Below are 26,251 nucleotides of genomic sequence, written 5' to 3'. Positions count from 1 at the left end.
CTTCAGACAGAAAATGTCTCAGTGCTCGTACTTGTTTCTAAAGATGGACGAGCCCCCATTTTGTCACAACCTGGCTCAAAAGTGCATGACAAAAAGGGAGACCACACATAACTGCAAAGGTTTTTACAAAAAATATATTTAATGAAATAATGAAATATGTCAAAGGATTATCAAACTATGATTGTCAGTGTGCATGCAGTGTTGGATGTGTGTGAGTGTATGGGTGTGAGTGAGCAAAAAAAAGCTACAAACAAAGGAGCGGTCTCAGTCAGCAGGCCAGGGGAAGAGAGTGAGCTCAGTGAACAGGTCTGCTTTATAGGCTTCTGAGCCCAGCCTGCTCAGGTGTGCTGCATTGCTGCATCTGATGGGCACCTCCCCCATTACCTGCAACACAAACCAGACACAGCAAAGAGGAAGAGCAGAAGACCAGGACAAGGCCTCTCCCTAGGCCGTAACAACATCCTTACTAGGAACAGTGATCACATCCAAATCCTTGGCAGTCAGGTCTGTCTTGTTGAGCAGATGTTTGCTTACACAAACAAAACTCTTCTACTAAATTATTCAAAGCTGTTAAGACTGAAATTAACCCTTTCATCCCTAGAGCCCCGTTATCTGGGGCTGGCTCTCCTCTGAGGACAACATTTAAAAGGCAGTCTCAAAGTCCATGGACAGAGTCCTGTCACACACCACAGATCACAGCGAACAAACAAGCACAACATTTTCCACCTAAACAAAACACGACTCAGACCACAGCCAGCAGAATGAAAAGATGTCAAAAACTACGGTTCCTCTAAACACAGTACTTTACTGCAAACAAGCCATCCTCAATACTTTTACAATATTTCATGCCAGACACACACATACTTACTCTAAAAGTGTAGACATTGTTAGGCAGATGCTATGTTCCATCTTTATTCACTCAGTCCCAGTAACTCTGCAGGGATTTTACACGTCTGCTGAAATCCGTAAAGAGTTGTCTCTACACTGATGCCAAGCTTATCCATGTAGACTGTGGTGGCAGAGAAATACTCAGCTGTATTTGGGTATGTCATTTTCTAGCTTGAACACTGAAAAAGGGCTTCTGGATGAAAGGGTTAAAGAGGGCTGTAGAACTGCGCTAGAACATAGACGTGCTCCGGATATCATGTTGGCTGATAAAGGGGGATGGGAACTTTCATCAGTGCAGACGAAGGAAGTTAATGTGGAAAATGATCCGACATCTCTAACATCCCTCGTGATCCAAGAATTGAAAGTTGTCCAGATGGAGTTTGCCAACATTAACGACCAGCTGGGTTAGGACTGGTTTGACAGGAGGATGTGCAGCATGTTTGGTCCTTCACTGGTATAATTACGCTGATTTCCTCCTGCTGCATCAGTCATTTTATGATTTTGTTGGGTTGTATGTGTGTACTTTACTTTGTGGTTTGTATTCAGCAACGACTTGTGCATACTCCTGATCTTTATCCCATACCAGACTAGGAGAGGCAGGTAGGAGGGCACTCTCTGAGTCCTCTGATGACGATGGGACAGAGAGAGTTGGTTTGTTTGCTTTTAATTACCTTCACCAAGGAGGTCATGTGATCGGGTCCATTTGTTCGTTTGTTAGCAACATAACTCAAAAAGTCATGGACAGATTTTGATGAAATTTTCAGGAAATGTCAGAAATGGCATAAGGAAGAACTGATTAGGTTTTGGGACTGATCCGGATCACCGTCTGGATCCAGGAATTTATTAAAGGATTCTGTACTATTGGGAGATAGGGCTAATGGCGGAGGTCTGCGTTCTCCGAGTGCTTTTCTAGTTTGTGATACACTGCCTGGCCAAAAAAGAAGTCGTCACCTGGATTTAACTAAGCAAATAGGTACGAGCCTCCTATTGCGTAATTACTGCATGGGCGATTATCTTTCAGCTGGCAACAAGTTATTTAACCCCAGCTGATGCAATGAGTAACTTCTCATTTCTTAACCATGTCAAAGACACATCCTGTGGTCGTGGAAAAGATGTTAGTCTGTTTAAGAAGGGTCAAATCATTGGCATGCAAAAAAGGCTTCAGTTTGCTAGGGAGCATAAAGACTGGACTCTGGAGGAATGGAAGAAGGTCATGTGGTCTGATGAGTCCAAAATGACCCTGTTCCAGAGTGATGGGCGCATCAGGGTAAGAAGAGAGGCAGGTGAAGTGATGCACCCATCATGCCTAGTGCCTACTGTACAAGCCTGTGGGGGCGGGGCTATGATCTGGGGTTGCTGCAGTTGGTCAGGTCTAGGTTCAGCAACATTATGTGCCCAGAGAATGAGGTCTGCTGACTACCTGGATATACTGAATGACCAGGTTATTCCATCAATGGATTTTTTCTTCCCTAATGGCACGGGCATATTCCAAGATGACAATGCCAGGATTCATCGGGCTCAAATTGTGAAAGAGTGGTTCAGGGAGCATGAGACATCATTTTCACACATGGATTGGCCACCACAGAGTCCAGACCTTAACCCCATTGAGAATCTTTAGGATGTGCTGGAGAAGGCTTAGTGCAGTGGTCAAACTCTCCCATCATCAATATTAAAATTAATGCAACACTGGATGGAAATAAATCTTGAGACATTGCAGAAGCTTATCGAAACAATGCCACAGCGAACGCTGCTGTAATCAAAGCTAAAGGCGGTCCAACCAAATATCAGAGTGAGTGACCTTTCTTTGGTGGCAACTTTTTCTTTGGCCAGGCAGTGTGTTTTCCAAATATTACATGTGTATATGTAGATTTTTCATTTCACATTGCAGACTGATTAACCCTCTAGAACCCAGCGTGGCGCCTACGCTAGGATTAGCATATTCATTTTTGATTGGTGGTAGATTTTAAACCGGATAAGATAGATGGATCATATAAAATATATTGCATATAATTGCATATAAAATCTGGGGAGTTACACTAACATTTCAGACATTCACCATGTTTCAGAGCTTTCTCGTTGCAGTGATGGGTTTGTAAAAATACACAATAGAGCGCACATAAAAAAAATCTTTATAAAGGAGACCACGGGTGTTTGCAGAACTTCCTACGTTGAAATAAAGGTCATCACGTTGTGGGCATGACCTGTCACATGATTCTTGAGTGTTCCTACCTGATTCCCACCCTCAACAACAGGAAGTGGCATATTTTCCTGGGAGTTGTAGTTTTTTCCACGAAAACCCTGAAGAACACAAACTCGCCCTCGCTCTCGTTTCACCCCTACTTTTTAACAAAAAACACTCAGACACACAACCCACACACACCAGACATCCATCACACACACCTTACACACACTTCCACACATGTGTAGTTATGGGGCCACAAAAACCTGGTCGCTCCAAACGGTTTTACAGCTGGCAAAAAGCTTTCAGACTAACTACAGCATCAGATGAGGAGTCCAACTACTCATCTGGCTCGGTTTTTTACAGTTACAAAATTTACTACATCTCAAAATGTATGTGAAATAAAAACTATTTTCTTTTTTTTTTAGGTTTATTGCACTTTTAATCCATTTATTGTAGTAGTAGTTAAGACATAAGTCAATACATATTATTAAAAAGTGGGATATAAGGGTTATATTGATGTAAAGCAAATAAAAATACTCCCAAAAATTGCACTACAGTATGTAAAAATGTAAGAATATGTCCTGGCAGACTTCCACAGTGGTAGGTTTTAAAGGGTTAAATGTCACGGGACTCCGGGTTCTAAACAGGTCTGGGTGACTGCCGTCAGGTCTCAATGACTGTAACGTCCCCCTGGTTTAAAATGCTCTTATATTTTTTCGTATTTCTATGATGGGAATGGAATAAAGAATTTATTAACAGAAGGTTTAAAGGTGGACTCAAACTTCCAGGTGTTCCATGGTATCTTGCGTTATGTAATAATAATATCTTTATTGCCTTGTTTATGAGGCTGTTCCAGCACACGTCAACAATCCTGGAGAAAGTACGATGGCACGCGTAGACCTGTTCTTTTTAATCATACTGTATATAAACTCACCTCATCCTGCATTGAAGAGAATTGATAACGCATGCACTCTTTGATGTGGGCCTGGCCTACCTGGGTTATCTGATAGATCTAGTTATTCAGTTAATCCAGCATCCTGACATCTAACAGTACTTTCCCACTGGTTTAGTTCACTGTGCCCATTCAGACTGATAACATTACAAATAAAAGGGTAATTCTGTTTTTGTTTTCATCTTGAAAAAGTTTATCCTGTACTCCAGCATGAATAAAAAAAAACTTTTTTTGTTGCTTTAATAAGTGATCATTTTTCAGGTTAAATATAAAATATGGTTCTCACAGCTTACCTTTACAATAGACTGATTCCCTGACCTCCATGGCCCCCAGTTTGGCTGGGCCCCAGAAAAATCTCCCCTTTTTCCCCCTTGTGGGCGACCTTGTTTCACATTTATGGACCTGATCTGAGAACACAGGGCCGAGGCTGAAGGCTCATATCGGCCTGGTTTATCAGTGATCTCCACCAATCTCCAGTTAAAGAAACACAGACGAAGAAGAATGCTCGAACGCGGATCAATTCAAAAGTAGACACCAGGTGCCACCTCGTCTAGATCGCACAGGAACTGACTGTCCCCTTCTGCCTCGAGTCTCCCCTTTATAGGGTCCCCTCACTGAACCTGTAGCTTCCTGATTCACTGAAGGCTCCTCTGTCTGCTCCTGTTTTTCAGTCTGCAGCTTCCTCTTTTTACCAGCGGTGCTCCAAGCAAAGCTGCTAGCTTTCACATGAACATTATTCACATTATCCACATTATTAAGCAGACCACAGGTTTCAGAAATATGGGGAAGAAAAAGGATCTCTGCTCCCACAAGGAATGAAAACATGAGATATTTCATGAAAAATTAATCGTGATCATCGTACTGTGAAGAGAGTAGTGTCTGATTCAGAGCACAGATGAGTTCCTGCAGATAAAGGCATAATGAGGAAGGTTTCTGACAGACTAATTCATCAGATTAAGAGAGCAGATGCTAAAATACCATTACAAAGCAGCAAACAGGTATTTGAAGCTGCTGGTGCCTCTGGAGTCCCACCAACCTCAAGGTGTAGGATCCTCCAGAGGCTTGCAGTCGTGTATAAACCTACTATTCAGCCCCCCCTAACCAATGCTCACAAGCAGAAACGGTTGCAGTGGGCCCAGAAATACATGAAGACTCATTTTCAAACAGTCTTGTTGACTGATGAGTGTGGTGCAACCCTGGATGGTCCAGATGGAGGAGTAGTGGATGGTTGGCGGATGGCCACCATGTCCCAACAAGGCTGTGACATCAGCAAGGAGGGGGCGGAGTCATGTTCTGGGCCAGATTCATGAGGAGAGAGCTGGTAGGCCCCTTTAGGGTCCCTGAAGGTGTGAAAATGACCTCGGCAAAGTATCTAGAGTTTCTGACTGACCACTTTCTTCCATGGTACAAAAAGAAGAACAGTGCCTTCTGTAGCAAAATTATCTTCATGCATGACAATGCCCCATCTCATGCTGTAAAGAATACCTCTGTGTCATTGGCTGCTATGGGCATAAAAGGAGAGAAACTCATGGTGTGGCCCCCATCCTCCCCTGACCTTTAACCCTACTGAGAACCTTTGGAGCATCCTCAAGCTAAAGATCTATGAGGGTGGGAGGCAGTTCACATCAAAACAGCAGCTCTGGGAGGATATTCTGACATCCTGCAAAGAAATTCAAGCAGAAACTCTCCAAAAACTCACAAGTTCAATGGATGAAGAATAGTGAAGGTGATATCAGAGAAGGGCTCCTATGTTAACATGGAACTTGGCCTGTTAAGATGTTTTTGACTGAAATAGCTTTGATTTCAGTAAATATGACCTCCTAATGCTGCAGATTCAACACATGACCATTTTCAGGTCTTTACAACCTATGAAATGTTTTAAACTCTGATGTGCTTAATAATGTGGAACAGTGCATTTTGAGTGCTTTCAGTCATCATTGGGAGGTTCGGTTGATAAAATCTGAATTATGCTCTAACGGTTGGTGATTTGAAAATTACACTGACTGGCTAGGATGTCTTTTACATGAACTTTTGATGAAGCAGCACATAAGGCAAACATCAGGAGGCACCCCCTAAACGAACCTAAGGTACTCCGTGTTAATGTGAACAAGATGTTAGGGACACATAAATGTGAGAGCCGTGGACCCGGGCCTGCATTAAACTGCCAACAATGAAACAACGTGATTTGCATTGACTATTTAGGAAAATCAGAGAAAAATGCAGACAAACTTGGTGGAACTAGGAAGGTGGTGTAAACATATAAATGCTTGGCTGCATAAACAGCTTTAACTATGCTCTCCTGTTGTTATACGGTGAAGCTTACATCCTAACTCCCTTCTCTGCAGCCGGCTGAGCCATCCTGGGGCCTTTAGTCCATAGAGGAGGACCGGGGATAGAGTTACAGGAGAGAGAGAGTGGGGAGAGATATGCGGCAAAGGGCCACGGGCCAGATTCAAACCCTTAGACCAGTGGTTCTCAACGTTGGGGTCAGGACTAGGGCTGAACGATTCGGGGAAATAATCTAATTGGGATTTTTTTACTTTTTTACTAACATGTGTAAAATTTGGCTGCATTTCGCCAAACAGAAACGGCGTACATGGGATATAATGTTTATATATCTATGTTTAGTATGTTAAAATAAGTGCACAAAATTAGAAAAAAGCTTTTTAAATTTACATTACCGCGGGTCGCCCTCACAGAGGCTGACATAATGAACCGCCATGTTGTCTACGGCAACGTTTTGGGGACAGAAAGAGCGAAACGCGATTTTTAAATACGAACCTGCCCGCCGGTCCTGAAAGCTACCTGGAAGGCAGGTGGAGAAGGAGACTGACCTATAATCTATAAAAATAATGGTTACAAAGATGAATGAATAAACCCTCACCTCGTCACTGCTGTAAATGATGTCTGGCTCACGATCCTTTTTGGTCGTCACAGGCTCCCGTTGCTTAGTGACGTGACGTTTTGGTGACAGATGGGCTCATTCTAAAATCTGAACGCTAGATGTCGCTAAAATGCCAAATTTTACACACTGTACCTTTCAGGTCCTCATCTCATGTATTTTCCAACAAAAACAATCAATGAGTCTTTCTAAACTATTACCAGCACAATATTAGTTTAAGCTACAGCTGAACAACTTTCAACAAATCAACAAATCTTGATGATTTTGACTCATTTTGCAAGTTAAGTATGAACTGTTTTATTAAAGGGAATGTTAATCTTATATTATTCTCATATTTAACAAGAAAAACATTTAAAAAGTAAAGAAAATAGGATTTTTTCGTACACTATTCTAAAAATATGGTACTAGAATGATTGCATGATATATAACGCACGACGTTTCTGCTGCAAAAAAATTCTGAACCGGTATTTCAACTCAAATTTCAAGTGAAAGAAATATTGCATCCTCTGTGATTTAAAAATTGCAGCAGTCCATATTGCGATTTAATCTAATTTGTGATTAATTGCCCAGCCCTAGACCCAGACCCAGGACCCCATTGGGGGTCACGAGACACTGAGAGGGGGTCTACAGTTGCCCTAAAAAAACAAGAATATATTTTGAATTACACTGTTGCCACTTTACACCATTTAGTCACATTTTTTCCCCTTTTCATCTTTTTTTCCCCACCAATTTTAACACATTTTACCATTTAACACCTTTTCTTGTCCATTTTAAACTCTTTCCACTACTTTTTTCTGTTTTTGCCACTTTTAAACCAATTATTGCCCCTTTTAACCACTTTTTACACCCAGTTTTTCCCATTTTAACCCCATTTCACCATTTGATATGCCCATATTAACTGATTTAACCAATTTCTGCCAGTATCTGCCTATTTTTTCTTTCTCAGTTAACCCTTTTTTGACAATTTAAAGCAATTTCATTCACACTTTAACTCCTTTTTACCACTTTTTATGCCCATTTTTGCCACTTTAACCAATTTTTGCCATTTTTACCATTTTTATCCCCCTTTTATGCCTCTTCTAAACCATTTCTGCCCGGGTTCGAATCCGGCCTGAGACCATTTACCCCATGTCTCTCCCCGACTCTTGACCCTGTTTCTGACTCTATCCACTGTCCTCCTCTATCTAATAAAGGCACAAAAATGCCCCAAAAAAAATCTAATTCTACCATCTTTTCCACCATTTTATGCCATTATTAACCCATCGTAGCAAATCATTCTTATTCTTTTTTTAACAAAGGGGATTAACGTTTTTTAGAAGGCTATTTTCTACACAAAAAAGATATTTTTTTCTTTTATAAGAGTGGTTATTTTATCAGGTTAATTTTTAAATATGGTTTTCACAGCTTAACTTTACAGTAGACCGTGGATTTGCTGACTTTCATGGTCCCCCAGCTTGGCCAGACGCCACAAGGCTCTCATTTTCCCCCCTTATGGATGGCCTTGTCACCACAAGACTATTCTAAATTGTGCATGTCTGTGTTCAACCACTTTCAGGTCCAGTGGGGTCCCCGGTCTCTGGCACCTTTATTTTGGGGGTCACAGGCTGAAAAGGTTGAGAACCACTGCCTTAGACCACTAGGCTATCTGTGCACCCCCATGATCCCTCTAATTTTAAAAACTCCTGAGCAGACATTCAACTCCCATGAGCTCCAGCTTCAACAACATCTGACGCGTACGCTACGTCCACATGGCATCACCTCCTCATCCCAAACATCATTACAGGTGACCATAACTATGATGGGTAATAATCACTGTTGAAGTCATGAATTTCACCGTTCACTCTGAGGTTTAGCTATCCTGGAACGTCACATTTATACAGTCCACCCACCACTGAGGGTACGGGTGTCTGTAGGTTTAGCGTACTGAACCAGACTCCTGGTAGCGATAGCAGGGTCATGGAGCCGCTGTCTAAAAACCTCCCTCTTCACTACTTTTAGTGGATAGGGAGGTTTCATTTGAAAGTAAACGGAGTAAAGGTCTCGCTGAGCCGCTGGCTGCTGCCATCATCGGTCTGTTGAGTGAACTCTGAGCCAGAGCTTTGACATTTAAATGAAGCAGGTAAAAGGTGTGAAGATTACAAGGATCCCAGCGTTCTCTGAGGTAATCTAACACCTCCACTAATCCCTAACATCAGAGATCACACAGACGCCACGCTGCGTCTCCTCTGTGACAAAGACTCGACGACTCTCTTCTAAAGACTCGCTAACAACCTGAATAAATGTAGATGCTGCACTGACTGGCTGTTCACACGTCATCTGCATAAAGGTTGATTACAATCATGTGATCCTGAATGTCCATGGGGGGTCAGGACATGGAGGACGGCCATGAGGAGAGAGAGAACAGAGGAGAGTTAGAACTCTACAGCTCTACATGGACCTGAACACTGCAGTTACCATCACAACATCTCTACATACAAGGGTACGATCCCTACCCTTTACTACAGGGGTTCTCAACTTGGGGATTGGGACCCCCACGGGGGTCACGAGACACTGAGAGGGGGTCTCCAGATGCCCTAAAAAAACCTAAGAATATTTTTTGTACAGCACTGTTGCCAGTTTACACCAATTTTGCCAATTTTAACCAGTCTTCATCATTTTTTCCCACAAATTTTAACACATTTTTGCCATTTAACACTTATATCAACGTTTCTGTCGTTTATTCCTGCCCTAAAAAACTGAATATTTTTTAAAATTACACTGTTGCCACTTAACACCAATTATGTCACATTTTTTACCCCTTTTCATCAAATTTCCCCACCAATTTTGACACATTTTTACAGTAACACCTACTTTTGTCAGTTTTAAACTCTCTCCATCTCTTTTTCTGTCCGTTTTTGCCATTTCTAAACCAATTATTGCCTCTTAAGCTTAATCTTGCCACTACTGACCCATTATTGCCACTATCAACTAGGGATGTAACGATAACAGGTATCACTATAAACCGTGGTAAAATTTGAGACGATTAGTATTAATAGGCTTGTTCGGTATACCGGTACTAAATTGGTACTGGGGTACTGAGGCATTTAAAACAGTACTAAACTGTGCTTGGATGAGACCGGTACTTGTTTTTTACGCGCCCCCGCCTACCGTTTTTTTCCCTGTGAAAGCTGATGGTTTTGCCGTTCATTTGCTACCCTGGATGTCCCTGTAGCTCTAAAGTTCTAACAAGCCTGGAACGTCGCTGACTTTTCCAGGTCTTTAAAGATTAAATCCACTGCGTTGGAGCTGATTATAAATGCCGTTTTATCCATTTTTAAACCATTTTCGATCGTGTATTGTTTATCTTCCGCGGGTGCTGCCATCTTTGCTTAGGGCAGTGAGGTCATTTTGTCATGGAAGCATCTTGGGAGGATTTTCAACCAATCAGAAGGTGGTGCTTCTCACGTCATGCTGTCTGTAACTGCGCCTGCCCAAACACCTTTAAATAATATTAAGTTTGACAAATAAAGAAAAAATGTTTTTGATAAACAGTATGTATATATATAGTAACAGTTATATATACATATATATGTACATATATATATATGTACATATATATATATGTACATATATATGTACATTATATATATATATATGTACATATATATGTACATATATATATATATACATATATGTACATATATATATACACATATATATGTACATATATATATATATATATATATATGTACACATTATATATATATATACACACACATATATATACACATATATACATATATATATACACATATATATACACATATATACATATATACATTTATATACATACATATATACATATATACATACATATATACATACATATATACATACATACATATATACATATATACATACATATATATATACATACATACATATATATATACATATACATACATATATATACATACATATATATACATACATATATATATACATACATATATACATACATCCATATATACATATATATATACATACATACATATATACATATATACATATATATATATACACATATATATATATATACATCCTCATATCAGTAAATGGTTAAGTATTTAAAATAATAATGATGGTAATAATATTAGCTTTTAGCTTTTTAAACCTTTAAATCCCACACAAAGAAAATATCTCCTCTTTTGGTTTGTTTGCAGTTTTTTCTGTATCCTAAAACACTGACAGAAACAAACAATGACATGTTATGTTTTTTAACACATACATTTTTTTACTGATGCATAGTTATAGTTCTAAAATTTTCTATAAAAATAAAGTCAATAATGACATTTTTTGTGTTCTCTTTTTATTTGGAAAAGTATCGAAAAGTATTGAAATACATGTTGGTACCGGTATCGATACCAAAATGTTGGTATCGTGACAACACTAAGTATTACTGTTTCAAATTTTAATTATCGTTAAAACTGTGTTTGATTACCGCACTTTGAAAACTCACGGTGATACTGCTCAATTCCTGGAGAAGCTGCAGCTCTGTGGCAGTAATGAAACTTCATGGATGCCAGCTGCCATTAAACACCATAGAAGAAGAAGGAGCAGTGCTCTCTGGTGTGTGGCAGTTTGAAAACATGGCGAGAGAGAGCGAGAGAGAGCAAGGGAGAGAGAGAGAGAGAGCGAGAGAGAGAGGGAGTGAGAGAGAGTGCGAGAGAGAGAGCGAGAGCGAGAGAGCGAAAGAGAGCGAAAGAGAGAGAGTGCGAGAGAGAGCGAAAGAGAGAGAGCGAAAGAGAGACAGAGAGACTGCGAGAGAGAGCGAGAGCGAAAGAGAGAGAGAGAGTGCGAGAGAGAGAGCAAAAGAGAGAGAGAGAGAGAGAGAGAGAGAGAGAGAGAGAGAGAGAGAGAGAGAGAGATTGTACACAAAGGTACATGAAACAGTGAAAGTGTTCTTTCCGTACCAGTTTTTCTTAGATCTGTAAGACTAGATCTAGTCTTGAGCACTGAATGTAAAGAAAAGTATTCTTGGATCTTATCTACAATTTGCACAAAGTGCAGCTACCTCTTAAGGCCATAAGGTGCTGTCTCTAAAGCACATTTGTATGTTTGATGTTACTATTTTAATGTACTGCCAACAAAGTACATTGTGTGTGTTTTAAAAAACTTGGTTAAATGATTCCAGTGTGTGTATAAGTACTTTTTGAACATTTTGAGCACATTTCAACAATACCGTGATAATAATGATAACCGTGATAATTTTGGTCACAATAACCATTATATGAAATTTCCATATCGTTACATCCCTACTATCAACCCCTTTTAACCACTGTTTACACCCAGTTTTTCCCATTTTAACCCCATTTGAACATTTGATATGCCCATATTTACTGATTTAACCAATTTCTGCCGGTATCTGCCTATTTTTTCTTTCTGTTAACCCTTTTTTGACAATTTAAAGCAATTTCATTCACACTTTAACTCCTTTTTACCACTTTTTATGCCCATTTTTGCCACTTTGACCAATTTTTGCCTTTTTTACTATTTTTATCCCCCTTTTATGCCTCTTCTGAACCACTTCTGCTACTTTTAAAATCTAATTTCACCATCTTTTCCACCATTTTATGCCATTATTAACCCATTGTAGCAAATCATTCTTGTTCTTTTTTAACAAAGGGGAGTTACGTTTTTTTAGAAGGCTATTTACTACACAAAAAAGATATTTTTTTCTTTGATAAGAGTGGTTATTTTACTAGGTTAATTTTTAAATATGGTTTTCACAACTTAACCTCCTGAGACCCGGCCGTGTGTTTGGTATGCATTTTTAGTTGTTCTTATTTAGGAGGAGTTAGACGTGAAAGAAATAAAAACTTTAAGCCTCATCTTTGGACAGAAAGTAGTTTTTACCACTAAATCATGTCTGCACAGGTTTATCTTACAGTTATCACCAAACAAAATTATTATCTGAACATGGTTTTTGAAGTGCTAGAGAAGGGAACGCCGTTGTTGCATGTCTGACAGTGACTGTTTGGAAACTAAGCCAAGAAATCTAACATTTACAATCCTGAAGGAAAGCTTAGCTTAGCTCAAACTTCCTGCAGGTATACAGTTTCTACTTCTGAAAGTGTTGAGAGAGCAGATATCCAAAGACAATAAACAGAAAAAAATAACAGCTCAAAGTCAACGAGCCAGGTCCTCAAAACTTTAGAACCTGATTTTAGACAAAGCCAGCGTCACATATCTGCAAATGCATAGCCAGGCTGTTACTGCAGGGTTAAACAGGGTCAGAGATAAGGCCAGCCTGCAGCAGCTACTGTATTCAGCAGCCAGATTAACACAGAGAGGGCGTTATGTAAGACGTCCATGAGTCTGAGAGAGGTTTCAGATGGTAGAGACGCCATTGTTTCCCATCCATCTTCTATGCAGGTCTCCTGATCAAGTCTCTGGGTTCATCTGGGGCCGGTTCAGGTCTCTGTAGCTCCAAACATGGGAGCGTTACTTCAGAGTCCTTACAGAACTGGGGGACTTAAGATGGAGAGGGGATATTTGTAACTAGTTCTGGATGAGCCCCCTTCTCACTGTCATCTCAGATTTTTCTATTCAATCCCAGATTCATGACTGTGATAACATAATTCTGACTTTGATCTCAGAATGTTTCCTCTGATCTCAGAATGCCTTCTTTGGTCTCAGAATGTTTTCTCTGATCTCAGAATGTTTTCTCTGATCTCAGAATGCTTTCTCTGATCTCAGAATGCTTTCTTTGATCTAAGAATGCTTTCTCTGATCTCAGAATGCTTTCTTTGATCTCAGAATGCTTTCTTTGATCTCAGAATGTTTTCTCTGATCTCAGAATGTTTTCTTTCATCTCAGAATGTTTTCTATGATCTCAGAATGTTTTCTTTCATCTCAGAATACCTTCTCTGATCTCAGAATGCTTTCTCTGATCTCAGAATGCTTTCGTTGATCTCAGAATACCTTCTCTGATCTCAGAATGCCTTCTCTGATCTCAGAATGCTTTCTTTGATCTCAGAATGCTTTCTCTGATCTCAGAATACCTTCTCTGATCTCAGAATGCTTTCTTTGATCTCAGAATGCTTTCTTTGATCTCAGAATGCTTTCTTTGATCTCAGAATGCCTTGTCTGATCTCAGAATGCTTTCTTTGATCTCAGAATGTTTTCTCTGGTCTCAGAATGCTTTCTTTGATCTCAGAATGCTTTCTCTGATCTCTGAATGCTTTCTTTGATCTCAGAATGCCTTCTCTGATCTCAGAATGCTTTCTTTGATCTCAGAATGCTTTCTTTGATCTCAGAATGTTTTCTCTGGTCTCAGAATGCTTTCTTTGATCTCAGAATGCCTTCTCTGATCTCAGAATGCTTTCTTTGATCTCAGAATGTTTTCTCTGGTCTCAGAATGTTTTCTCTGATCTCAGAATGCTTTCTCTGATCTCACAATGCCTTCTCTGATCTCAGAATGCTTTCTTTGATCTCAGAATGTTTTCTCTGGTCTCAGAATGTTTTCTCTGGTCTCAGAATGTTTTCTCTGATCTCAGAATGTTTTCTCTGATCTCAGAATGCTTTCTCGGATCTCAGAATGCTTTCTTTGATCTTAGAATGCCTTCTCTGATCTCAGAATGCTTTCTTTGATCTCAGAATGCTTTCATTGATCTCAGAATGTTTTCTCTGATCTCAGAATGCTTTCTCTGATCTCAGAATGCTTTCTTTGATCTCAGAAAGCCTTCTTTGATCTCAGAAAGCTTTCTTTGATCTAAGAATGCTTTCTCTGATCTCAGAATGCTTTCTCTGATCTCAGAATGCTTTCTTTGATCTCAGAATGCTTTCTTTGATCTCAGAATGTTTTCTATGATCTCAGAATGTTTTCTTTCATCTCAGAATGCTTTCTTTCATCCCAGAATGTTTTCTTTGATCTCAGAATGTTTTCTTTCATCTCAGAATGTTTTCTTTGATCTCAGAATGCCTTCTCTGATCTCAGAATACCTTCTCTGATCTCAGAATGCTTTCTCTGATCTCAGAATGTTTTCTTTGATCTCAGAATGCTTTCTTTGATCTCAGAATGTTTTCTATGATCTCAGAATGTTTTCTTTCATCTCAGAATGTTTTTTTTATCTCAGAATATTTTCTTTCATCTCAGAATGCTTTCTTTGATCTCAGAATGTTTTCTTTCATCTCAGAATGCCTTCTTTGATCTCAGAATGTTTTCTCTGATCTCAGAATGTTTTCTTTGATCTCAGAATGCTTTCTTTGATCTCAGAATGTTTTCTCTCATCTCAGAGTGTTTTCTTTTACCTCAGAATGCTTTCTTTCATCTCAGAATGCTTTCTATCTTCTCAGACTGTTTTCTCTGATCTCAGAATGCTTTCTTTCATCTCAGAATGCTTTCTTTCATCTCAGAGTGCTTTCTTTGATCTCAGAATGTTTTCTTTCATCTCAGAATGCTTTCATTGATCTCAGAATGTTTTCTCTGATCTCAGAATGCTTTCTCTGATCTCAGAATGCTTTCTTTGATCTCAGAAAGCCTTCTTTGATCTCAGAAAGCTTTCTTTGATCTAAGAATGCTTTCTCTGATCTCAGAATGCTTTCTCTGATCTCAGAATGCTTTCTTTGATCTCAGAATGCTTTCTTTGATCTCAGAATGCTTTCTCTGATCTCAGAATGTTTTCTTTCATCTCAGAATGCTTTCTTTCATCTCAGAATGTTTTCTTTGATCTCAGAATGTTTTCTTTCATCTCAGAATGTTTTCTTTGATCTCAGAATGCCTTCTCTGATCTCAGAATACCTTCTCTGATCTCAGAATGCTTTCTCTGATCTCAGAATGTTTTCTTTGATCTCAGAATGCTTTCTTTGATCTCAGAATGTTTTCTATGATCTCAGAATGTTTTCTTTCATCTCAGAATGTTTTTTTTTATCTCAGAATATTTTCTTTCATCTCAGAATGCTTTCTTTGATCTCAGAATGTTTTCTTTGATCTCAGAATGCCTTCTTTGATCTCAGAATGTTTTCTCTGATCTCAGAATGTTTTCTTTGATCTCAGAATGCTTTCTCTCATCTCAGAGTGTTTTCTTTCATCTCAGAATGCTTTCTATCTTCTCAGACTGTTTTCTCTGATCTCAGAATGCTTTCTTTCATCTCAGAATGCTTTCTTTCATCTCAGAGTGCTTTCTTTGATCTCAGAATGTTTTCTTTCATCTCAGAATGCTTTCTTTGATCTCAGAATGTTTTCTCTGATCTCAGAATGCTTTCTTTCATCTCAGAATGTTTTCTTTCATCTGAGAATGCTTTCTTTCATCTCAGAACCCTGACTTTGTCAGTGCGTCAGAACTAGGAATACCACTGCAGAACAAAGATAAGTGCTCACTACAGCTGACAGGAAGTCCCATACACACATATGGAGTAGGGGTTATTTATTAAACAGGGGCTGTTAGTATAAAAGCAGGCTGACCAGAAACCCTAACCCAGAACAGTCTGAGGTCTTTGTTTTGTACAAATATATGGGAAATATGTGAACTTGATTGCCAAGGTTGGACTTGGTTTCCTGTGTTTTGTCTAAGATGTTGATATCACTGGCAACAGCTACTGATGTAAGAATGAGACCTATCTAGCTGTGGCTATCCCAATCATCCTCTCCAGAGAGAGAAAAACAACACTTTAGCTCACTAAAAAAAATGTAAACGCTGGTTTAAATACAAATATACTCATATCTTTAGAATAAACTCTATAAATAAGATAAAGTTAGTGATGGTTTTGTCACACTTAAATGTTTCAGATCACCAAAGATAACCTGAGGAAATACAAAAGTCAGTTTTTAAATGATGATTTAATTTAATAAGGGTAAATCCATCCAAATCTATCTGGTCCTATGTGAAAAAGTCATTCCCCCTTAACCTAATACCTGGTTATTCCATCCTTGGCAGCAACAACTGAAGCAAATGTTTGTTCTTTCACATCACTGTGGAGGAATGTTGTCCCACTGTTCTTTGCAGAACAGCTTTAATTCAGCCACATTGGGGGGGGGGGGTCCCAGCATGAAGGCCTGTTTGAGCATGAGTGCCACTATGTGCCTGTTTCATTCTGCTTCCTCAAGGTCTTTTAGTCCATTCAGAGTTGGACTTTTGACTGGAATATTTTCCCAGAAGTCTTGAGGATCATCAGGATGTTTTTAGTGAGACGAGCCTTTGTGGTCAGCAGTGGTTTTGGCCTTGGAACTCTCCCATGATGCCGTTGTTGCCCAGTCTCTTTCTGATTGTTGAATCATGAACTCTGACCTTAACTGAGTCAGTGAGGCCTGCAGGTCTTTAGATATTGTTCTGGGTTCTTCTGGGACCGCCTGGATGAGTTGTCCATACTCCCTATGGAGTCATTTTGGTAGCGAAGGTTCATCTTTGTTCACAGTTTTCTCCATTTGTGGATAATGGCTCTCAGGGTAGTTAGTTGAAGTCCTAAATCCTTAGAAATGGCCTGCCACTCCTGAGAAGGTTTGGCCCTCTTGTAAATACCAACAGTCTTTTCCTCATGTTGACTGACCTTTGTTGTATGGTGTGCTTTTTGGCAAAAATGGAGGAAAAGGGCCCAACGACCCCAGCTTCACCAACATTTTGCCCTTTGCCTTTGATGATGATGTCATCAAAGCTTATGAACATTCCATCCTCACCTTTAGATGTTGTTCTGGATTCTTCTGGGGCCTCCTGGATGAGTCGTCCATGCACTCTTAGGCCGGTCACTCCTGGGAAGGTTCACCACTGTTCACAGTTTTTCCCATTTGTGGGTAACGGCGCTCAGTGTGGTAAGCTGGAGACCCACAGCCTTGGAAATGGCTTTGGAACCCTTTCAGACTGATAGATGTCGGTTACTGTTTCTTTCTTGAAGTTCTTTAGATGGTTCCATGATGTGTTAGAGATCTTGTAGTCTACAGGTTCTTTTTAAGGGGTTTCTGGATCCAACAGGTCTGGCAGGGATCAGGTCTGGGTGTGGATAATCAAACTGGACTCAGCTTTATAAAAATGTGGTTAATCACAGTTAACTCAGGATTTAACAGAGGGGGTAATCATTGCTCCACATAGGGCCATGAAGGTTTGGATGGCTTTTTTCTCTTCATAAATGAAATCATCATTTAAAAACTGACTTTTGTATTTACTCAGGTTATCGCTGTCTAGTTTGATGATCGTAAATGTTTAAGTTTGACAAATATGCAAAAAAAGGAATAAAGAAAGGGGAAATCCTCTTTGACAGTACTGTGGATGGAGGTGACACCACAGGACGTGATGAAATAAGCATCATACTAGATTATTTATATACTCTGTTAGACACCAGTGCTGGCTCTGCTTGTCCCATTTGGTGCCTCTCCACTAACTGCAGTGTAACAGCCCTTCTGGACCTTTCCTCCCAGCACTCTCACACATCCGTGTGGCCCTCAGGGACTGAGAACCCCTGGAGCCCGGTTTATGACTCTGTAGTCCTGGGTTTCTGCCTGATGACTTATCCATCTGCCATGCCTTCTGTTTTCCTCCAATAAAAAGTGCCGTTATTGAGGCGACTATCATAAAATTACAACCCCCAAATGCCTCTGGACACAACAATACAGTAAAACTGATGACCTCTGACCTGTCATGACAGGAAGTCACCCTCCAGCCAACAGAGGACTGTCAGACGAGACCATATGAGCTCTGCTCCATCTGTAACTATTGATCAGACCTATCAGCTGATCAGTATCTGTAGATAAATACAGTGCTTAACAGATGTATTAGCCCACCCTAACCCTAACCACAGTCAGGTTTCTGCCACAGCTGCCCTAAATTAACAGCATTGGTAATTACCAAAATCATTTTTGATGTTTCTGCAATGGTTAATACACCAATATGTAGAAGCTCTTTAACCAAAATGATATTTTTAATGCTAAAATAGAATTATTATTGTTATCCATGAATTTTCACATTTACTGATTTACAAAAAAACCTGAAAAAATAGTAAAGCACATTAATATTTCTGATTAATGTGTCAAATTATAGTTATTTACTGTCATTCCTGATCAGAAAAATGAGTTTTAGTGGTTGAATGTTATGCTTGATTCATTTCTGACTTCTCAGAGAAGCCCAGTGAGCCGGCTCAAATTTGGGTGAATTCAGTTTGAAATTCCTCATTCCTGTTCAAAATGGTAAAACGTGGAGAGCTGACTGAAAATGAAAGAGTCTGCATTAAAGCACTTCATGATGCTGGATGGTCTCTGAGACAGAGATGACAGCTGGTCTAATACAATTGTTAAGCACTCTAGATTAATAACATTTCTGTAGATATTGATCAGACCTATCAGCTGATCAGTGTCTGTAGATAAATGTATTAATAACATTTCTATGAATATTGATCAGACCTATCAGCTGATCAGTATCTGTAGATAAATGTATTAATAACATTTCTGTAGATATTGATCAGACCTATCAGCTGATCAGTATCTGTAGATAAATATATTAATAACATTTCTGTAGATATTGATCAGACCTATCAGCTGATCAGTATCTGTAGATAAATATATTAATAACATTTCTGTAGATATTGATCAGACCTATCAGCTGATCAGTATCTGTAGATAAATATATTAATAACATTTCTGTAGATATTGATCAGACCTATCAGCTGATCAGTATCTGTAGATAAATATATTAATAACATTTCTGTAGATATTGATCAGACCTATCAGCTGATCAGTATCTGTAGATAAATACAGAGCTTAACAAATGTATTAGACCACCCTAACCCTAACCACAGTCAGGTTTCTGCCACAGCTGCCCTAAATTAACAGCATTGGTAATTACCAAAATCATTTTTGATGTTTCTGCAATGGTTAATACACCAATATGTAGAAGCTCTTTAACCAAAATGATATTTTTAATGCTAAAATGGAATTATTATTGTTATCCATGAATTTTCACATTTACTGATTTACAAAAAAACCTGAAAAAATAGTAAAGCACATTAATATTTCTGATTAATATGTCAAATTATAGTTATTTACCGTCATTCCTGATCAGAAAAATGAGTTTTAGTGGTTGAATGTTATGCTTGATTCATTTCTGACTTCTCAGAGAAGCCCAGTGAGCCGGCTCAAATTTGGGTGAATTCAGTTTGAAATTCCTCATTCCTGTTCAAAATGGTAAAACGTGGAGAGCTGACTGAAAATGAAAGAGTCTGCATTAAAGCACTTCATGATGCTGGATGGTCTCTGAGACAGAGATGACAGCTGGTCTAATACAATTGATAAGCACTCTAGATTAATAACATTTCTGTGAATATTGATCAGACCTATCAGCTGATCAGTATCTGTAGATAAATGTATTAATAACATTTCTGTGAATATTGATCAGACCTATCAGCTGATCAGTATCTGTAGATAAATGTATTAATAACATTTCTGTGAATATTGATCAGACCTATCAGCTGATCAGTATCTGTAGATAAATGTATTAATAACATTTCTGTAGATATTGATCAGACCTATCAGCTGATCAGTATCTGTAGATAAATATATTAATAACATTTCTGTAGATATTGATCAGACCTATCAGCTGATCAGTATCTGTAGATAAATATATTAATAACATTTCTATGAATATTGATCAGACCTATCAGCTGATCAGTATCTGTAGATAAATATATTAATAACATTTCTATGAATATTGATCAGACCTATCAGCTGATCAGTATCTGTAGATAAATGTATTAATAACATTTCTGTGAATATTGATCAGACCTATCAGCTGATCAGTATCTGTAGATAAATATATTAATAACATTTCTGTAGATATTGATCAGACCTATCAGCTGATCAGCGTTGACTCAGAAATGCTCCCAGCTGTGGATTTCTTTGTTTCGACTTTCAAACCGCTCATCGCGGATGTTTATTCCTGTTTAACTTTCATTTCTCTACATTCACACGCATGCGCGGAGTGCCAGAACCACTGTTTACACGCTGGATGGGCTTCTATAAATGTTTCTTTCCTTCGATGATGGAACAGCTGAGAGTCAGGACACCCGGAGAGAGGGCGAGCGATGGGGGGAGGTGCACCAGACAGAGCCTGGTACCAGGATCGAACAGGAAGCAGGTTTTCAAAGACTCCCTCCTCTGTTCCACCAACCGAGCCAGGATGCAGATGTTTGCGACGTGGTTAAGACCTTCAGAGGGGTTCAACAGTCCCTCTTTACTGTCACAGAGGTCTTTTCTTAACACATGTGAGCGCGAGCCCACATTACAACGCCCCATCAACTTCACCTTCAACCCCTTACGTCAACCACGCTTCTTTACGGCAGAGTACTTACTTCACACTCCACGCGGTCCTGCTGCAGGAGAAGCATGGGGATTGTCTTCTTCTTAAAGTTTATCCATGGTTTTTAATCCGGAAAGCTGCAGGAAAAACACTCCTCACTGACCCCGATCTCACTGAGTAACACCTCCTCTCTGCTCCTCCTCTCTGCTTCTCTGGCAGTGACGTCACTGCAGGAGGCGGGGCTCTGTTAAAGATAGCCAAACAGGAGCCAGGAACAGGGGCCAGGTCAGGCCCCCAAACTCATCATTAGAAAATTCAAAACGCCTGTCCAGGAATGTCCCGGTGAATCTGAATGCTGAGTCTGAACCAGTTGGAGCCCAAGTCCAAGGCCTCCCATAGGAGGGATGGGGGGGGGGGTCTGCTAAATTTTATTTTATATAACCCGGGTAATAACCATTCTTATCAAAGCAACACAAATGAATCAGATTTATGTATGTGGTAGTAAAATATAAACTATTAACAAATGTAAACTAGAATTACCTTTTTTGTTAATGTTAACAATGTAGACGGACACACTGAACTCAACCATTAGGAAAGTAATGTTAGACCTCAGAGCTGAGCCAGGATGGCACAAACGACAGGATGTCAGAAAAAAGCACGAGGAACCAAGACAGCTCTGAGAGGAGAAATGAATGACTGTGGAAGGAGACACAACGGACAAAAGCAGCAAAAAGGGTTAAAGATAGGCAAAAAGAAGTTGAGGGTTTATCAGGGGCCGTTCTCTGGGTTTATCAGGGGCCGTTCTCTGGGTTTATCAGGGTCCAGTCTCTGGGTTTATCAGGGGTCAGTCTCTGGGTTTATCAGGGGTCAGTCTCTGGGTTTATCAGGGTCCAGTCTCTGGGTTTATCAGGGGCCGTTCTCTGGGTTTATCAGGGGCCAGTCTCTGGGTTTATCAGGGGCCGTTCTCTGGGTTTATCAGGGGCCGTTCTCTGGGTTTATCAGGGGTCAGTCTCTGGGTTTATCAGGGGTCAGTCTCTGGGTTTATCAGGGGTTAGTCTCTGGGTTTATCAGGGGCCGTTCTCTGGGTTTATCAGGGGCCAGTCTCTGGGTTTATCAGGGGCCGTTCTCTGGGTTTATCAGGGGCCGTTCTCTGGGTTTATCAGGGTCCAGTCTCTGGGTTTATCAGGGGTCAGTCTCTGGGTTTATCAGGGGTCAGTCTCTGGGTTTATCAGGGGCCGTTCTCTGGGTTTATCAGGGACCGTTCTCTGGGTTTATCAGGGTCCAGTCTCTGGGTTTATCAGGGGTCAGTCTCTGGGTTTATCAGGGGCTGTTCTCTGGGTTTATCAGGGACCGTTCTCTGGGTTTATCAGGGGCCGTTCTCTGGGTTTATCAGGGGCCGTTCTCTGGGTTTATCAGGGGCCGTTCTCTGGGTTTATCAGGGGCCGTTCTCTGGGTTTATCAGGGTCCAGTCTCTGGGTTTATCAGGGGCCATTCTCTGGGTTTATCAGGGGCCGTTCTCTGGGTTTATCAGGGGCCATTATCTGGTCCAGTGCTGGGGCTTTGATTCTTATTTAAATATTAAGAATTATGGTTATAATTATGGGTGGCGCAGTGGTTAGTGCTGTTGCCTTACAGCTTGTTTTGCTCCTGAACAGGGCCTTTCTGTGCAGAGTTTGCATGTTCTCCCTGTGCATGCGTGGGTTCTCTCCAGGTACTCTGGCTTCCTCCCACCACCAAAAACATGCTCACTAGGTTAAGTGATCACTCTAAATTGGCCGTAGGTGTGAGTGTGAGCGTGATTGGTTGTCTATATGTCAGCCCAGCGATTGACTGGCGACCAGTCCAGGGTGCCTCTTGCCCAGTGACAGCTGGGATAGGCTCCAGCCCACCCCCAACCCAGAACGGAACAAGGGGTATAGAAAATGGATGGATGGGAGGGTCATAATTATTAATATAAATAAATACAATTATTGACAGGGCACCACATTGAAAACAGGGAATAACTAGCATTAGAATAATCGTGACCACTTTAATTGAATCAATTATAAACCAGTTTTGAGTCCACATGAAGATGTTCTTATCTCGCAGGACTGTCTGTGTGTTAGTGTCAAGGGTCATTTTCAAAGCCTTATATAAGATGCATGGGGGTCAAAATCCATAGACTCATCTCAGGTGTACTCTGTTATCTTGTGTTCTGCCATGTGATTGGCTGCTGCTCAACCACATGACAGCTATCTGTGAACACAGTCTGACGATTCACCTCCACCTCATAGGGCGTAGGTCTTGCTTGTCTCACAGAATATAAACTCAGTCATTCTGAATACATCGGAGAGAACTGATCTGAACCAGAGCACTTGTTTGACAGTCATCTTTTCTCTTCCCTCAGATCTGGGATGTGGGCTAGACCCACCAGTTTAATGTTGGCTAGACCCACCAGTTTAATGTAGGCTAGACCCACCAGTTTAATGTAGGCTAGGCCCACCAGTTTAATGTAGGCTAGACCCACCAGTTTAATGTAGGCTAGACCCACCAGTTTAATGTAGGCTAGACCCACCAGTTTAATGTAGGCTAGGCCCACCAGTTTAATGTAGGCTAGACCCACCAGTTTAATGTAGGCTAGACCCACCAGTTTAATGTAGGCTAGACCCACCAGTTTAATGTAGGCTAGGCCCACCAGTTTAATGTAGGCTAGGCCCACCAGTGTAATGTAGGCTAGACCCACCAGTTTAATGTAGGCTAGGCCCACCAGTTTAATGTAGGCTAGGCCCACCAGTTTAATGTAGGCTAGGCCCACCAGTTTAATGTGGGCTAGACCCACCAGTTTAATGTAGGCTAGGCCCACCAGTTTAATGTAGGCTAGACCCACCAGTGTAATGTACGCTAGACCCACCAGTTTAATGTAGGCTAGGCCCACCAGTGTAATGTAGGCTAGGCCCACCAGTTTAATGTAGGCTAGGCCCACCAGTGTAATGTAGGCTAGACCCACCAGTTTAATGTAGGCTAGGCCCACCAGTGTAATGTAGGCTAGGCCCACCAGTTTAATGTAGGCTAGGCCCACCAGTGTAATGTACGCTAGACCCACCAGTTTAATGTAGGCTAGGCCCACCAGTGTAATGTAGGCTAGGCCCACCAGTTTAATGTAGGCTAGGCCCACCAGTGTAATGTAGGCTAGACCCACCAGTTTAATGTAGGCTAGGCCCACCAGTGTAATGTAGGCTAGACCCACCAGTTTAATGTAGGCTAGGCCCACCAGTGTAATGTAGGCTAGGCCCACCAGTGTAATGTGGGCTAGACCCACCAGTTTAATGTAGGCTAGACCCACCAGTTTAATGTAGGCTAGGCCCACCAGTGTAATGTGGGCTAGACCGACCAGTTTAATGTAGGCTAGACCCACCAGTTTAATGTAGGCTAGATCCACCAGTGTAATGTGGGCTAGACCGACCAGTTTAATGTAGGCTAGACCCACCAGTTTAATGTAGGCTAGGCCCACCAGTTTAATGTAGGCTAGGCCCACCAGTTTAATGTAGGCTAGATCCACCAGTTTAATGTAGGCTAGACCCACCAGTTTAATGTAGGCTAGGCCCACCAGTTTAATGTAGGCTAGGCCCACCAGTTTAATGTAGGCTAGACCCACCAGTTTAATGTAGGCTAGACCCACCAGTTTAATGTAGGCTAGGCCCACCAGTTTAATGTAGGCTAGGCCCACCAGTTTAATGTAGGCTAGGCCCACCAGTGTAATGTAGGCTAGACCGACCAGTTTAATGTAGGCTAGACCCACCAGTGTAATGTAGGCTAGACCCACCAGTTTAATGTAGGCTAGGCCCACCAGTTTAATGTAGGCTAGGCCCACCAGTGTAATGTGGGCTAGACCGACCAGTTTAATGTAGGCTAGACCCACCAGTTTAATGTAGGCTATACCCACCAGTTTAATGTAGGCTAGGCCCACCAGTTTAATGTAGGCTAGGCCCACCAGTGTAATGTGGGCTAGACCGACCAGTTTAATGTAGGCTAGGCCCACCAGTTTAATGTAGGCTATACCCACCAGTGTAATGTGGGCTAGACCGACCAGTTTAATGTAGGCTAGACCCACCAGTTTAATGTAGGCTAGGCCCACCAGTTTAATGTAGGCTAGACCCACCAGTTTAATGTAGGCTAGACCCACCAGTTTAATGTAGGCTAGACCCACCAGTTTAATGTAGGCTAGGCCCACCAGTTTAATGTAGGCTAGGCCCACCAGTGTAATGTAGGCTAGACCCACCAGTTTAATGTAGGCTAGGCCCACCAGTTTAATGTAGGCTAGGCCCACCAGTTTAATGTAGGCTAGGCCCACCAGTTTAATGTGGGCTAGACCCACCAGTTTAATGTAGGCTAGGCCCACCAGTTTAATGTAGGCTAGACCCACCAGTGTAATGTACGCTAGACCCACCAGTTTAATGTAGGCTAGGCCCACCAGTGTAATGTAGGCTAGGCCCACCAGTTTAATGTAGGCTAGGCCCACCAGTGTAATGTAGGCTAGACCCACCAGTTTAATGTAGGCTAGGCCCACCAGTGTAATGTAGGCTAGGCCCACCAGTTTAATGTAGGCTAGGCCCACCAGTGTAATGTACGCTAGACCCACCAGTTTAATGTAGGCTAGGCCCACCAGTGTAATGTAGGCTAGGCCCACCAGTTTAATGTAGGCTAGGCCCACCAGTGTAATGTAGGCTAGACCCACCAGTTTAATGTAGGCTAGGCCCACCAGTGTAATGTGGGCTAGACCGACCAGTTTAATGTAGGCTAGGCCCACCAGTGTAATGTAGGCTAGGCCCACCAGTGTAATGTGGGCTAGACCCACCAGTTTAATGTAGGCTAGACCCACCAGTTTAATGTAGGCTAGGCCCACCAGTGTAATGTGGGCTAGACCGACCAGTTTAATGTAGGCTAGACCCACCAGTTTAATGTAGGCTAGATCCACCAGTGTAATGTGGGCTAGACCGACCAGTTTAATGTAGGCTAGACCCACCAGTTTAATGTAGGCTAGGCCCACCAGTTTAATGTAGGCTAGGCCCACCAGTTTAATGTAGGCTAGA

At 41.0% G+C, this 26,251-nt stretch overlaps 1 protein-coding gene across 1 annotated transcript in view; it reads right to left on the bottom strand.

Annotated features, from left to right (window-relative positions):
• The window catches only part of si:ch211-106e7.2, a 30,026-nt gene extending 8,660 nt beyond the window's left edge, over positions 1–21,366 (bottom strand). Inside the window, exon 1 of the mRNA XM_041795211.1 lies at positions 21,235–21,366. The gene's annotated coding sequence lies outside the window, so the exon portion shown is untranslated. The remainder of the gene's footprint in view (positions 1–21,234) is intronic.
• Positions 21,367–26,251: the final 4,885 nt, after the last annotated feature.

The sequence above is a fragment of the Cheilinus undulatus genome, linkage group 9 (genome assembly GCF_018320785.1).
Source record: "Cheilinus undulatus linkage group 9, ASM1832078v1, whole genome shotgun sequence".
Classification (NCBI taxonomy): domain Eukaryota; kingdom Metazoa; phylum Chordata; class Actinopteri; order Labriformes; family Labridae; genus Cheilinus; species Cheilinus undulatus.
The sequence above is the reverse complement of the archived record's forward strand: the minus strand, read 5'-3'. Positions and strand labels throughout refer to the sequence as shown.